The sequence below is a fragment of the Pelodiscus sinensis genome, chromosome 3 (assembly GCF_049634645.1).
Source record: "Pelodiscus sinensis isolate JC-2024 chromosome 3, ASM4963464v1, whole genome shotgun sequence".
NCBI lineage: Eukaryota > Metazoa > Chordata > Testudines > Trionychidae > Pelodiscus > Pelodiscus sinensis.
The window spans coordinates 57,190,971-57,203,238 of record NC_134713.1 but is presented as its reverse complement, the minus strand read 5'-3'; the positions used below and the strand labels follow the sequence as shown (position 1 = coordinate 57,203,238).

General features: G+C 46.2%; 1 long non-coding RNA gene across 2 annotated transcripts in view; it reads left to right on the top strand.

Annotated features, from left to right (window-relative positions):
• Positions 1–11,463: 11,463 nt before the first annotated feature.
• The window catches only part of LOC106732617 (uncharacterized), a 146,323-nt gene continuing 145,518 nt past the window's right edge, over positions 11,464–12,268 (top strand). For both annotated transcript variants that reach the window (XR_012902576.1, XR_012902577.1), the window contains exon 1: positions 11,464–11,641. This is a non-coding gene — a long non-coding RNA (uncharacterized LOC106732617). The remainder of the gene's footprint in view (positions 11,642–12,268) is intronic.

The window sequence follows — 12,268 nt, the reverse complement described above, 5'->3', positions numbered from 1 at the left end:
TGGTTTTATGAGAAACAATCCCATTCCTGAAACATTCCATTTCTCTGGCACAACCAAACCCTTACGTTGCTTTAAGTTATGATAAGAGGAAGCTGGAAACCGAAACTGGTGGTCCTCATTCTTACTGGTTATCAGGAGTTTTTGAACAAACAAACAGACAAACCATCTAAAATGTAGACCAGATTAGTATCAAAACCAGAGATCGCTCCAGATAATTCTTTCAGGAATCTTGGGTTCAAATTATCTGGGCCTGCTGATTAATAAATTTTTATTCCTTGCAGATGTCATTTAGCACCCTCCTCAGTTATTAATGAACTGGAAAGTATTTCTTCATCCTCATGCGATACAAGTATCTTATCCTGCTTCTTCCAATATAAACCAGAAATATTTAAATATATCTGTTCTTTTTCTCTATCTAGTAAGGAGCCCATGCTAATTTTAGGGTTTCTTTTGATCTTAATATAGTTTTAAGAACCCTCTGATTTTCTTTAGCCCTTGCAGACATTCATTTTCCCTGATGTCTTTATCTTTTCAGTTTTTTGCAATTCATAATTTCAAATTTATATCAATTTCTGCTGTCCTCTTTTTCCATTTGTTGTACATTCTTTTTAATTGCTGTCTTCATTTCACCACTCAAGTTTGGTAGGTTTTTAGGCAATGATGGCCTATTTCTTGATGGCTTTATGACCATCTGATAAAGTCTTCTTAAAGAAGTCTTAATTTGCTCCTTCACATTTTTCTATCTACATTTTCCCACCATCAGTTTAATTCCATTTTCCTCAGCTTTGGGAAATTAGCCATTTGGACACACCACATCTATAATAGGCTGGGTCTTCCTGTGTTTGCCCATATTGAATGTAATCAGGCCATGATCATGGTCCCTAGGTGTGACGGGACATTTGCCCTGCACAGTCCCTTTAAGGACAAAAACCCAGCCATGAGTGAGGGCTGAAAGCAAAGCCCCAGCTGAGGCAATTGTCCCTAATGAGGGCCCAGCTGGGGGCTATATAAAGAAGGGCTCCTGGAGTGAGAAGAAACTGTATTGCTTCTTTGAATAGAGAGCAGGAGGGATCTGGCTGCCAGGGAAGTGAGGCAGAACAGAGCTAGGGAAGGCAGGCATGCAAGTAGGGCTGGGGGAGCGCTGGCTAAGCTAGTTCTTGGGCTGCAAGGCCTGAGGCTACTAGGACTGCAGAGAGGCAGCCAGGTTAGGCAAAGGCAACAGGTCCACACCCCTTTGTCAGCGATGAGTGGCCATTACAGACTGCAGTTTGCCGCAGAGGCTAGATGTAGACTGGCAGTGGGTCACCGAGGTAAGGTGGGTATGGGGGAACTGGGTGTTCCTTGGGAGGAGAACTAGGTGCCCCTTGGGAGGGGAGAACCCTGGAGTGCAAAGTTAGATAAAACTCAACCCCTGGAAGGAGGCTCAGAGACACTGGAGTGGGCACTGCTGGAGGGCAGTGTCCTGAAGAGGACACCATGGTCCAAGAATGACATGGGTCTGGACTAGAGAAGGAGCAAAAACACAGGGAGACACCAGCTAGAGGGAGGTGTACAGTGAGTCAACAAGCTGATTCCCAGGGCTGCCGGCTGGAGGTGTCATGGTGGTGAGTCTGCCCTGTGACACTAGACCAATGCCAAGTCCAGTTATTTAATTCAACTTTATCTGTAATCACGAATTCTAAAATATAATTATCTGTGATTATGTACCTAACCTTTTGTGCTAGAAAATCTACATCATCTAGACTATTAGAGCCTGTCATACTCTTTATTTCTGGTCATGTGAGACATTCAATTATCAGTTTCCCAGACTGACCCCCAGACTAACACAAAATTTGTATTTCTACACATTAGAGAGGTGCTTTAACAAACAACTCATTGGCTGTGTCTACATTGGCATGATTTTGCGCAAAAGCAACTGCTTTTGTGCAAAAACATGCTGCCTGTCTACACTGTCGGGGAGTTCTTGTGCAAGAACACTGATGTTCTAATGTGTGAAATCCATGCTTCTTTCACAAGAACTATGATGCTCCCACTCAGGAATAAGTGTAGATAGGCAACATGAATTTCTTGTGCAAAAAAACCCGATGGCTAAAATGGCCATCAGAGCTTTCTTGCACAAGAGCATCTACACTGGCACGGATGCTTTTGCGCAAGAGCACATCTCTTGTGCAAAAGCACATGCCAGTGTAGACACTCTCTTGTGCAAATACTTTAACGCAAAAACTCTTGCATTAAAAGTATTTGCGCAAAATCTTGCCAATGTAGACGTAGCCATTGTGTTCTCTAGTTTGATCAGACCCTGATAGGTGAACAGTCTAAACCATTTTATAGGAGTAGTCTTATTTTCTCTTTATATACATTTATTTTTTGAAAATAAACTGTTTGCACATAAATTATTTTTATACCAGTCCCATAAAACACATTTTATGAGACTGGTACTTTGCTTTTCTATTAAAAATTACTTCAGTATTCTGCTTATAATGGTTATAGCTATAACTGTCTGAAGAAAATTTAAGAGAACCAAATTACACTGGATTGTGTAGTTTCATTCAAATCAAAACATTTTTCAAAATATGGTCAGTTTCACTGATATTTCATTTTAAATAATAGAAAAAAGCTCTGATGGTGTCAACATATTTTGTTCCTACACTTCCAGAATAAGATGTTCCTGTTTTTGTTTTAAGTTTTATTTTGTGGCATATTATACAAAATAAACATAATCTAAATTAAATATTGTGAGTTTGTGAAAACTAAATATTTTGAATTATACAAATATTTTTTTAAAAAATCCCTTGTGGAGAGTTTCAAAACGATGGGGATTTGCTCCAATCTGGAATTAAGTGAAATTTTAAAATCCAAAATCCTTCAAGGTACAGAACTTCTATCCTCCGCACATATGAATATCTTACTGCTACTAGCAGGTGTTTCTAGGAAACCACTTCAGACGGGAGTATGCAACTATTTACTGGCAAAATAAGAAAGTCAGTAGTTTTCGAGATTTTTTTTTTCCATCTCTAACAGAGTTCTGAAACACAGAGCTCTTGAGGATTTAGTATAATTTTTACTAGAATAATAGTATTCCATTATGTTTGTTAATTTTATATTTACTAAACCAGATAAATATTTCATAGCAAGTGTATTTTCTTTCAGTCCAGGAATTGTCCATGAGCAGTTGGGAGTTTCTGCACTATTCAGAATTGGTCAATGTATAAATTCTGCAACACTTCATTAATAGGTGGTTCACAAACTGTTTGATATCCAAAAATTAAGCTTTGTTGAGTTTCACATATCTTGTGAAGAGTAGCAGGGAGAATGATGGTGCAGGTGGCAACGTGGGGAAGTTTTACTTGTAAAGAAGATAGAGAAACAATGTGGCTGAGGTAATATCTTTTCCTAGACTAACTTCTATTGGAATACGTCTAGACTGCAGGCTTCTTTCAGAAGAAGCTTTTCTGGAAGAGATCTTCCAAAAAAACTTTGACCAAAAGACAGTGTCCACACTGCCCAAGTGCATAGAAAAAGTTATCTGCTTTTTTAAAAGATAGCATCCACATGATTGCAGTGTGGACGTACGTGAAGTTTTTTCGGAAAAATGGTTGTTTTTCTGAAAACACTCTGTATAGCTTCAGTGAAAGAGATGCTTTTGAGCCACCTACAGCTCATCCCAACAGAAAGCCAATAAAAGTTGTTATAAAATGGACATGTAATATAAAAAGTGTAAAAGACTTTTTTGGGAAATTTGTCAGCAATATTCCCTACAGAACCAGTAGAATAGTTCACAGTAGTTCAGATATTTGAATGAATAATCTACCATGCCATACCTCCAGGCATTGTGTTTTATAGACATGTTGTACAGAAAATATTTTGAGAAATATTGTAAAGGTTTCTAAAAAAATCTATTCAACGAATATGTGTAACTCCCTCCTTCCTCAAGGTAAAGTTATGTGTCTTAGTCATAAATCCAGCCATACATGTATCTGTAGGAGCCATTAAAAAGTGTAACAATGACATTTAATAGGATAGCATTACAGCATGAAAATACATTATCTCTTATATTTGCAGAGATTGACGTTAAGTGGTAGGTCTCCCGGAAAACTGGGAATCTCCTTGTTTCTGGGCGTGAAGGTCTGACACACAAAAATTTAGAGTTGTGCTATTTTTATATACGGAAATCTGAGAAATACATTCCTCTAGTGTTGGGCCTTAGGCAGCTATCACGTTGTGAGAGAAATTCCATATTCAGGGGGAAAGGAGGAAGAGCTTCTGGGACACTGATTTTTTTTAAATTGTTTGTAGCTGCTTAGCAGATTGGAATATTCATTGAGCTCCAAAGAAAATGTATTAGTGGGCAGATGAGCAAATCAGAGGGCTATAACATTCATTCCTGACATGACTCTACAATTTATATCATGGATTCATCAGCACAATGTAAGGTATGTCTGAATGTATAAAGTACATATATGTATTTTTAAACAGGTAGTATTTTCAAGTAGCACTGCTGATGCATTGTACTTCCCCCTTTTGTTTTGATGGATATTTGTCAAAAGCATATCAAACATATTAATATTGCAGAGTTACAGAGTTGCAGTGGACATGACTCAAATGTTCTATTTAGTAAAAATTTGGAAGCACGGTATCTGACACTCCGTTCCTGACCTTCAGGAATTTGCAGCCTATTGTATCTTTCATTCTAAGCCAGAAGTCCTGTCAGTTTCTCAGGCAATTTGTCATGAGCTTACTGCTTGAGACTGACATGCAGATTTTTGCACAAGCTTTTAGAAACTTGGTTCTGATTCCTTTTGAATTTGATTCGGATGCTGCATACTTCCTCACAAGTAAGGACATCTAAAATTGGGTAAAGTGTATAGAACTGAATTGATTTACCTAAGGGAAAGATTATATGTAGACAGCAATTTTTTAAACAAAAATGAAACCCACCTGCCAGTAACCAAGGCCACTGGAAAATAAAATTGAGTTACCTCAAACAAAATGAAGGATTTAATGACAATTACCAGGTTGCATACCTAAGGTGGCCTGCCTTCTTTTCCGTAGGAAAAGGTAAATGAGGACTCAAATTGAGGACATACAGTGAGCATAACCGTGGATTCTGAATTTGACCAAAGGAGTCTCAAGTCAACTGTTTATTTCAGAATCAGTTTGTCTAGTGTTAAGTGTATGAGACTTGAAAGACAAGTTTGCACTGAATAGGAGTGATTTCACTTGAGAGAACCATGTCACATATAAAAATACCATGTTTACATTCCACATTTAGGTGGTCTATTTTAAATAAAAAGGCAATAAAATACTCTTTGTTCTTGTAGTGAGGGAGTGTGGTCTCCCACCCTGACAGACCAGAAAATACCAGTGACACCTCCTGGTGGACAGAGCTGGGATACCTACAGCTGACTTGCCAAAAGCAGAGGGGCGGGACAGGAACCAGAAATATAAAAGGCATGCCCTCAGGGTAAGTTAGAAGAGCAGGATGCCTTCCTGCTGGTGCTGGGGTCTGGGCCCAGTGGAGGCTGCTATAATGCCAGAGAAACTGCCAGACACTGGGAACAGAGGAGCTGTTTGGGTGGCCACTAGCCATTTATCACAGCAAGATGAATGACAACTGCAGAACCCAGGGATCCCTTGACTTGGAGAGTAGGGAGGAGCCCAGGTAAGCCAAAGTGGGTTTGGTTATGTTGCTGATGACAAACTGGCAATTTGTTTCTGGGACTTCTCTGGACCCTCTTACAAGCCTTATCTCTGAGTTTCTCCCCTGGATGTGTAACCTGTCCTGTGTAGGTTTCTTCTACTAGATGTTTCTCCTTCCTCTCTTGCTAGAAGTCAGTTTTCACTGGTAGGAATCTGGTCTAGAGGCCTATGCCTCCTCTCTTTTCAGAGCTTAGTAAGAAGAGCTTTGCTGCTCTTACTCTTCGCTAAGAGCTCTGACAGATGTTGTGGGGTTTTGGGGAGTAAGGGTTCTCACTGTCACTGAGCTCTCATTCAGAATTTGCCCTCCTAGGCTATGTCTACGAGTTTTCTTGGCAAAAAATATGCTAACGTGAGACTCATTTGCATGAGTGGCAATCTCATTTGCATATTTTCTGCTGATCCATTTTTTCACTAGGGTTTTAGTGCAAAAACAAGCAGCATGGACATTTTCTTTTTGCGCAAAACCCCCTTTTTCCCACAAGTTTGGTAAACCTCCTTTTTTGAGGCATAAGGATCTTTCAGGAAAAGGAGATTTTGCGCAGAAAGAAAGCGTCCACACTGCTTGTTTTTGCTCAAAAATCCCAGCAAAAAAACGGATTGGCAGAAAATATGCAAATGAGATCATGACTCATGCAAATGAATCCCTCTGTGATGTAGTAGGGGTACCTGGCTGGTTTCTATGCTGCTGGCTCTGGGGTAACCCCCACTGGCTGCTGTGGGTACCACGACCCAGCAAAACAGGATGAGTCACTATGCAAACCAGTGGCCAGACACCCCCCATGGAGAGGAACAAAGGAAGGTGGAATGCTGCCCTGGCTGGGGGGCCGGGCTGGAAGGGAGTTAGTTAGTTGCTGGTTGTCTGGGAGCATGGAGGAGACAGCCTAGGGAAAGGGACTGGAGTTGAGGGGCCCAGTCTCCCCCATCTCAAGGGGGCCTGAGGCATCCTAGCCCAGCTCTGTGACCAGATTACATCTGTGCTGTGCTGTATCCTGGAGAGGCAATAAACTTCCTCTATTCCACTGGCTGGTGCAATCTGTTCATGCCATTTCGGGGTGCAGGAGACGGGGACCCCCAACGCGCCGTCACACTGGTGTCAGGAGTGGGATGCACTGCACCCCATGGTTGGAGCTTCCAGCGGCGAGCGACAAGGCGCAGTAGAAGCAAGAGCCCTGGAGCCAGGCGTGCTGGAGACAGAGCGAAGCGGTTCCTGGGAATCGTGGGGCGCTGCAGCACTAAACTGGTGAGTCTGCACCGAGGGGACCCGCGGGCAGATGGCCTATGCCCGACTCTTGAAGGCAGAGCTGGTGGGGCTGTGCAGAGAGAGAGGCTTGCCTGCGCAGAAAGCAACCAAGGCCCAGCTGATTGCCCAGCTGGAAGAGAATGACCAGCCACAGGGCCAGGATCTTGTCCCCAGGGGAAGCAGCCAGACCCCCCCTGAGAGTGTGTCAGGCTCAGAGAGGGGGAGGAGCTCTGGAACCCACCGGAGAGATGAGACAGCGTCTCCTGGGAGGCCTGCAAGTCATAGCCCATCTAGGACAGGGGCCAGCCCAGCGGAACTACGGCGGCTGGAGATCCAGCTGCGGATCAAGGAATTGGAAGTAGAGGACCGAGAGAGGGACCGCCAGGACCGAGAGAAGGAGTGCCAAGATCGAGAGAGGGACCGCCAGGACCGAGAGAGGCAGCGGCAGCATGAGCTGGCCATGGCAGAGCGGAGAACCGGAGGGGCACCGGCTGCGCCAAGTGCGGATGGGCCCCAGGGTCCCAGGACTGCCAGATGCTTGGAGAGGCTCGTGGTGGCCCAATTGAAGGACGTGGGCGACATAGACGGGTTCCTCAGCTCCTTTGAGAGGGCCTGTGGACTGCAACGGGTTCCCCCAGCTGACTGGCTGCAGGAGCTCATCCCTGCACTGAACCAGGAGGCGGCCGGAGTGCTCAGTCAGCTGGAGGACCTACAGCCAGGGGATTACAGCCGAGTTAAGGAGGCCCTGCTGCACAAGTTCGGGCTGACCCCCGAGATGTACAGGAAGAAGTTCCGGGGGGTACAGAAAGGGCCACGGGAGACCTATGTGGATCTGGCCTCCCGCCTGTCGCAATACGGCCGCAAGTGGGTGTCTGGAGTCGGAGCCCAGACCGCAGAGGAGCTGCTCAAGCTGGTCCTGATGGAGCAGTTCTATGAAGCATGCCCACCCAAACTGAGGCTGTGGCTCAAGGACCGGAGACCAGAGAACCCCCAGGAGGCTGGGAGGCTGGCGGATGAGTTCACGGAGAGCCGGTCCGGGTGTGAACGGGAGTCCCGGAGAGAAAGGGAACCGCGCAGAGACCGGATCTCGGCTGAGCGACGGAGGGAGTCAACTACGGGGCAAGACCAAGGATCAGGTCGTCTGTGCCCCAGAGAACCAGCCAGGGCCTGGACAGAGACAGCCCAAAGCCTAACTTGCCATCGCTGTGGGCAAAAAGGCCACAAGAGGGCTCAGTGCACCAGGTCCCAGGACCGGGGACTTTCCAGGGTTAACTGGCTGGGGCGGGAGGAAGGGTAGGCTGCCGCAGAGGCAAGGGCTGGCAGGCAAACCTCAGCTCAGAGAGAGGGGAAGGATGCTCAGTGCACCTCCCCTGGGAGGTCTGATTCTCAGGAGGCGGATTTCTCCGTGTACCGGGTGGGGGCAGGACGGCCCCTGTGGAGCGAGTGCCTCATACCGCTGGAGGTGGATGGTAGGAAGGTGACGGGTTTCTGGGACACAGGGGCGGAGGTGACGCTGGCCCGATCCGATATAGTGACCCCAGAGCGGATACTACCCCACACGCAGCTGACCCTGAAGGGCATAGACGGGTCCCCGTTTAAGGTGCCTGTAGCCCGGGTGCATCTGAAATGGGGGGCGCAGGAAGGCCTCAAGGAAGTGGGGGTGCACCCGCACTTGCCCACCGAGGTGCTGATGGGGAATGACCTAGAGGAGTGGCCCCATGAATCCCAGCGGGCTCTAGTCACCACCCAGAGCCAGCGGGGGGCTGACAACGTGGGTCCAGGGAAGGACTCCTGGCAGCGTCCTCAGGGTCTCATCCCAGTGGACACGGGGTCCAGCCAGGCTGGGACTCCGGACCTAGGTAAAGGTGGGGAACAGGTCCCGATACCTGCCTCAGCAGCTGAATTCCAGGCTGAGGTGCAGGCAGACCCCTCCTTGCAGAGGCTGAGGGACCAGGCTGGCCTCCATGCAGCTCAGCCCCGGGGGAGAGGTGGCCAGGAGAGATTCCTGCGGGAACGTGGACTCCTGTTCCGTGAATGGCTTCCCCCCAGGAAGGTGAGGGCATGGAGGGTCCAGCGGCAGCTGGTCATCCCCCGAAAGTATCGCCTCAACCTGCTGTATTTGGCCCACGACGTCCCCGTTGGAGGCCACCGGGGGATCCGGAGCACCCGGCTGAGGCTGCTCCAACACTTCTATTGGCCGGGAATCTTTACAGCCGTGCAGCGGTACTGCCGGTCCTGTGACTCCTGCCAGAGGGGTGGGAAGGCCCAAGACAGTAGGAAAGCGGCTTGGGGGTCTCTACCCCAGATAAAGGACCCTCTGGGCTTGCTGAGAGAGTTATGGGAGGGGAAGACCTCCCTGGATGGAGCATCGGGGGTGGAAGCTGCTCTGGCTGTCCAGAGAAGGCTCACTGGGCTCATGGCCCCGGCCCGAGAGACCCTGGCCAGAGATCAAGGCCAGTGGAAGGGTGGGTGTGACCCCCGAGAACAGGCCTGTGCCAGTCGCCCTGGAGCGGGGCGGCGAGTGGACAGAGGGAAGCCAGCTCATGTGGGGCCTCGCCACGGCTGGCCTGAGTCAAGGGGAGCACCCATGTCCCCAGGGCGGGTTCCCACGCAGAGGACCCGAACTTCCCTAGGTCACAAGCGGAGTCACCATGCTCAGTTCGCTCTCGGAGGGGGGAGAACTGTGACGTAGTGGGGGTACCTGGCTGGTTTCTATGCTGCTGGCTCTGGGGTAACCCCCACTGGCTGCTGTGGGTACCACGACCCAGCAAAACAGGATGAATCACTATGCAAATCAGTGGCCAGACACCCCCCATGGAGAGGAACAAAGGAAGGTGGAATGCTGCCCTGGCTGGGGGGCAGGGCTGGAAGGGAGTTAGTTAGTTGCTGGCTGTCTGGGAGCATGGAGGAGACAGCCTAGGGAAAGGGACTGGAGTTTAGGGGCCCAGTCTCCCCCATCTCAAGGGGGCCTGAGGCATCCTAGCCCAGCTCTGTGACCAGATTACATCTGTGCTGTGCTATATCCTGGAGAGGCAATAAACTTCCTCTATTCCACCGGCTGGTGCAGTCTGTTCATGCCATTTTGGGGTGCAGGAGACGGGGGACCCCCAAACGCGCCGTCACACTATATGCAAATGAGATCATGACTCATGCAAATGAATCCCTCATTAGCATATTTTTTGCCAAGAACTCATAGGCTGCGTCTAGACTGGCATGATTTTTCGCAAATGCTTTTAACGGAAATGTTTTTCCGTTAAAAGCATTTGCGAAAAGAGCGTCTAGATTGGCACAGATGCTTTTGCGCAAAAGCACTTTTTGCAGAAAAGCATCCGTGCCAATCTAGATGCGGTTTTGCATAAGAAAGCCCCGATCGCCATTTTCGCCATCGGGGCTTTTTTGCGCAAAACGGTTCTCAGTTGTCTACACTGGCCCTCTTGCGCAAAAGCATTTGCACAAGAGGGCTTTTTTCCAAGCGGGAGAGTCATTGTATTTGCGCAAGAACACTGACATTCATACATTAGATCCTCAGTGTTCTTGTGCAAATTCAAGTGGCCAGTGTAGACAGCTGGCAAGTTTTTTCCCAAAAGCAGTTGCTTTTGCGGAAGAACTTGCCAGTCTAGACACAGCCGTAGAGACTAACTTTATCCACCCTTTATATCTTCTTCCAGAAGACTCTTTCTAGGTCATCTGCTCCACTGATAATTAGGTGTGTGTGTGTGTGTGTGTGTGTGTGTGTGTGTGTGTGTGTGTGTGTGTGTGTCACCTGGAGCACCTAGCTGCCCCCCAGGTGCAGCTAACAGGATCAACATGGACGTAGTAGACTTTAATCCTCCTAAAATGCCATTGACCAGAGGACAAATTGAAAAGCTAAAAAACTACCAGCTTCATTTTGTATCCAAATATGTTTTTAATATAAGGAATAAGTAATTTAAAAATTCTAAGTTGGCAGGAAGGTATTCCCACTAAAGATCCTCAAGGCTAGGACTTGCTTCCTCCCAACTTTCTTGACAGGTTCACACCAGCAAAGGCCTTGACTAGATGTAAAATCCATTTTTAGCCACTTAAGTATTTCAGAGGTTGGGTAAGGGATATGTAGTATGGGACGAGGTTTATTATCAGTGTGCAGGGCAAATTAGGCAGTTTATTGTATATGTTTTTGACCTATTTTCTACAATTGCATTTTTTCTTTGTAACTTCTACCCCCAAATATACACTTCCTCATATAACTCTGAATAGATAGGAGGATCGTTTTCAGACAAAGTACTTATGACTAACTTAGTACTTTTCCTTCTGAAACAAAATTTGTGAAGTTGGAAATGAGAACTGTCAGCTGTTGGTGATTGACTTTTCCTCTTCCTTCAGTAACTGGATTCTCAGCTTAGTGTTTAATCCTTGCAGTTGGTTGACAGTCTGTTGGATCAAAATTTTTAGTAAAGCTCATGTAACTACAGAGTTCCTGGAGTCAGTGACTCAGGTGGTTTATTAAAGTTAGCATATTTTTTCAGGGTGTGTCAGAGCTTGATTTGTAAGCATTCTTGCAAGGTGGGAGTTGAGCTGAACCTGCAGGAGCAGAAAGTATCTAGGCTCTCCCAACACTTGGTTTGGAGTATGTTTGTTTTGGAATTGGGTTTCCTGATAAGAGGAATGTGAGGCACCTTCTCAGCAGAATGTTAGCTTAATAGCAGTGAGCCTTGGTTGTAGGTAAGTGAATGTATTCATGTAGTTCAAGAGAACTTTTTCTCTTTAAATGAAATCTGATTTGTGGGGTCTTCATATTGGGGTCTCCTTGGTTAGGATATTGTTTTGCTATAATTTAAATTCCTCCTTAGCTGAGAACATAAATGAAACAACTCTTTAAAGCATTCATTAAAGTCTAGCCAAAACGTGTTTTATATGAAAAATGGCTTTGTTACGGAGAATGATTGGAATGTCAAGAATTTCATTTCAGGCAACATTTTTGTTATTAGAACAAGCTTCTGTTGTCTACATATTGGTTTTGTTCAGAGATATAATGCAAGATAGAACCCTGGAAGGGTGTTTTTTTCTTATCTGCCATGCAATACTTCTATTGTAAGCACAGATAATAACAATTCTAATATTTTTTTCATTTCCTTGGGTGCTGCCTCTTACTCACATCTTATAAGTCCCCCCTCCTATGATTTTGCTGCTGCTTCTCTGTAGAGCTAGAAAAATAATCAGTGTTCATTCTTCAGTAAGCATATATTAAAACCTCAGAATTGTGTATCTTAAAGGTGAATTATGAAGAGGGATTTTTTTCTTTTACATTCTTTTCTGCCCTTCAGAATTCTTTGATCAAATACAGAGATG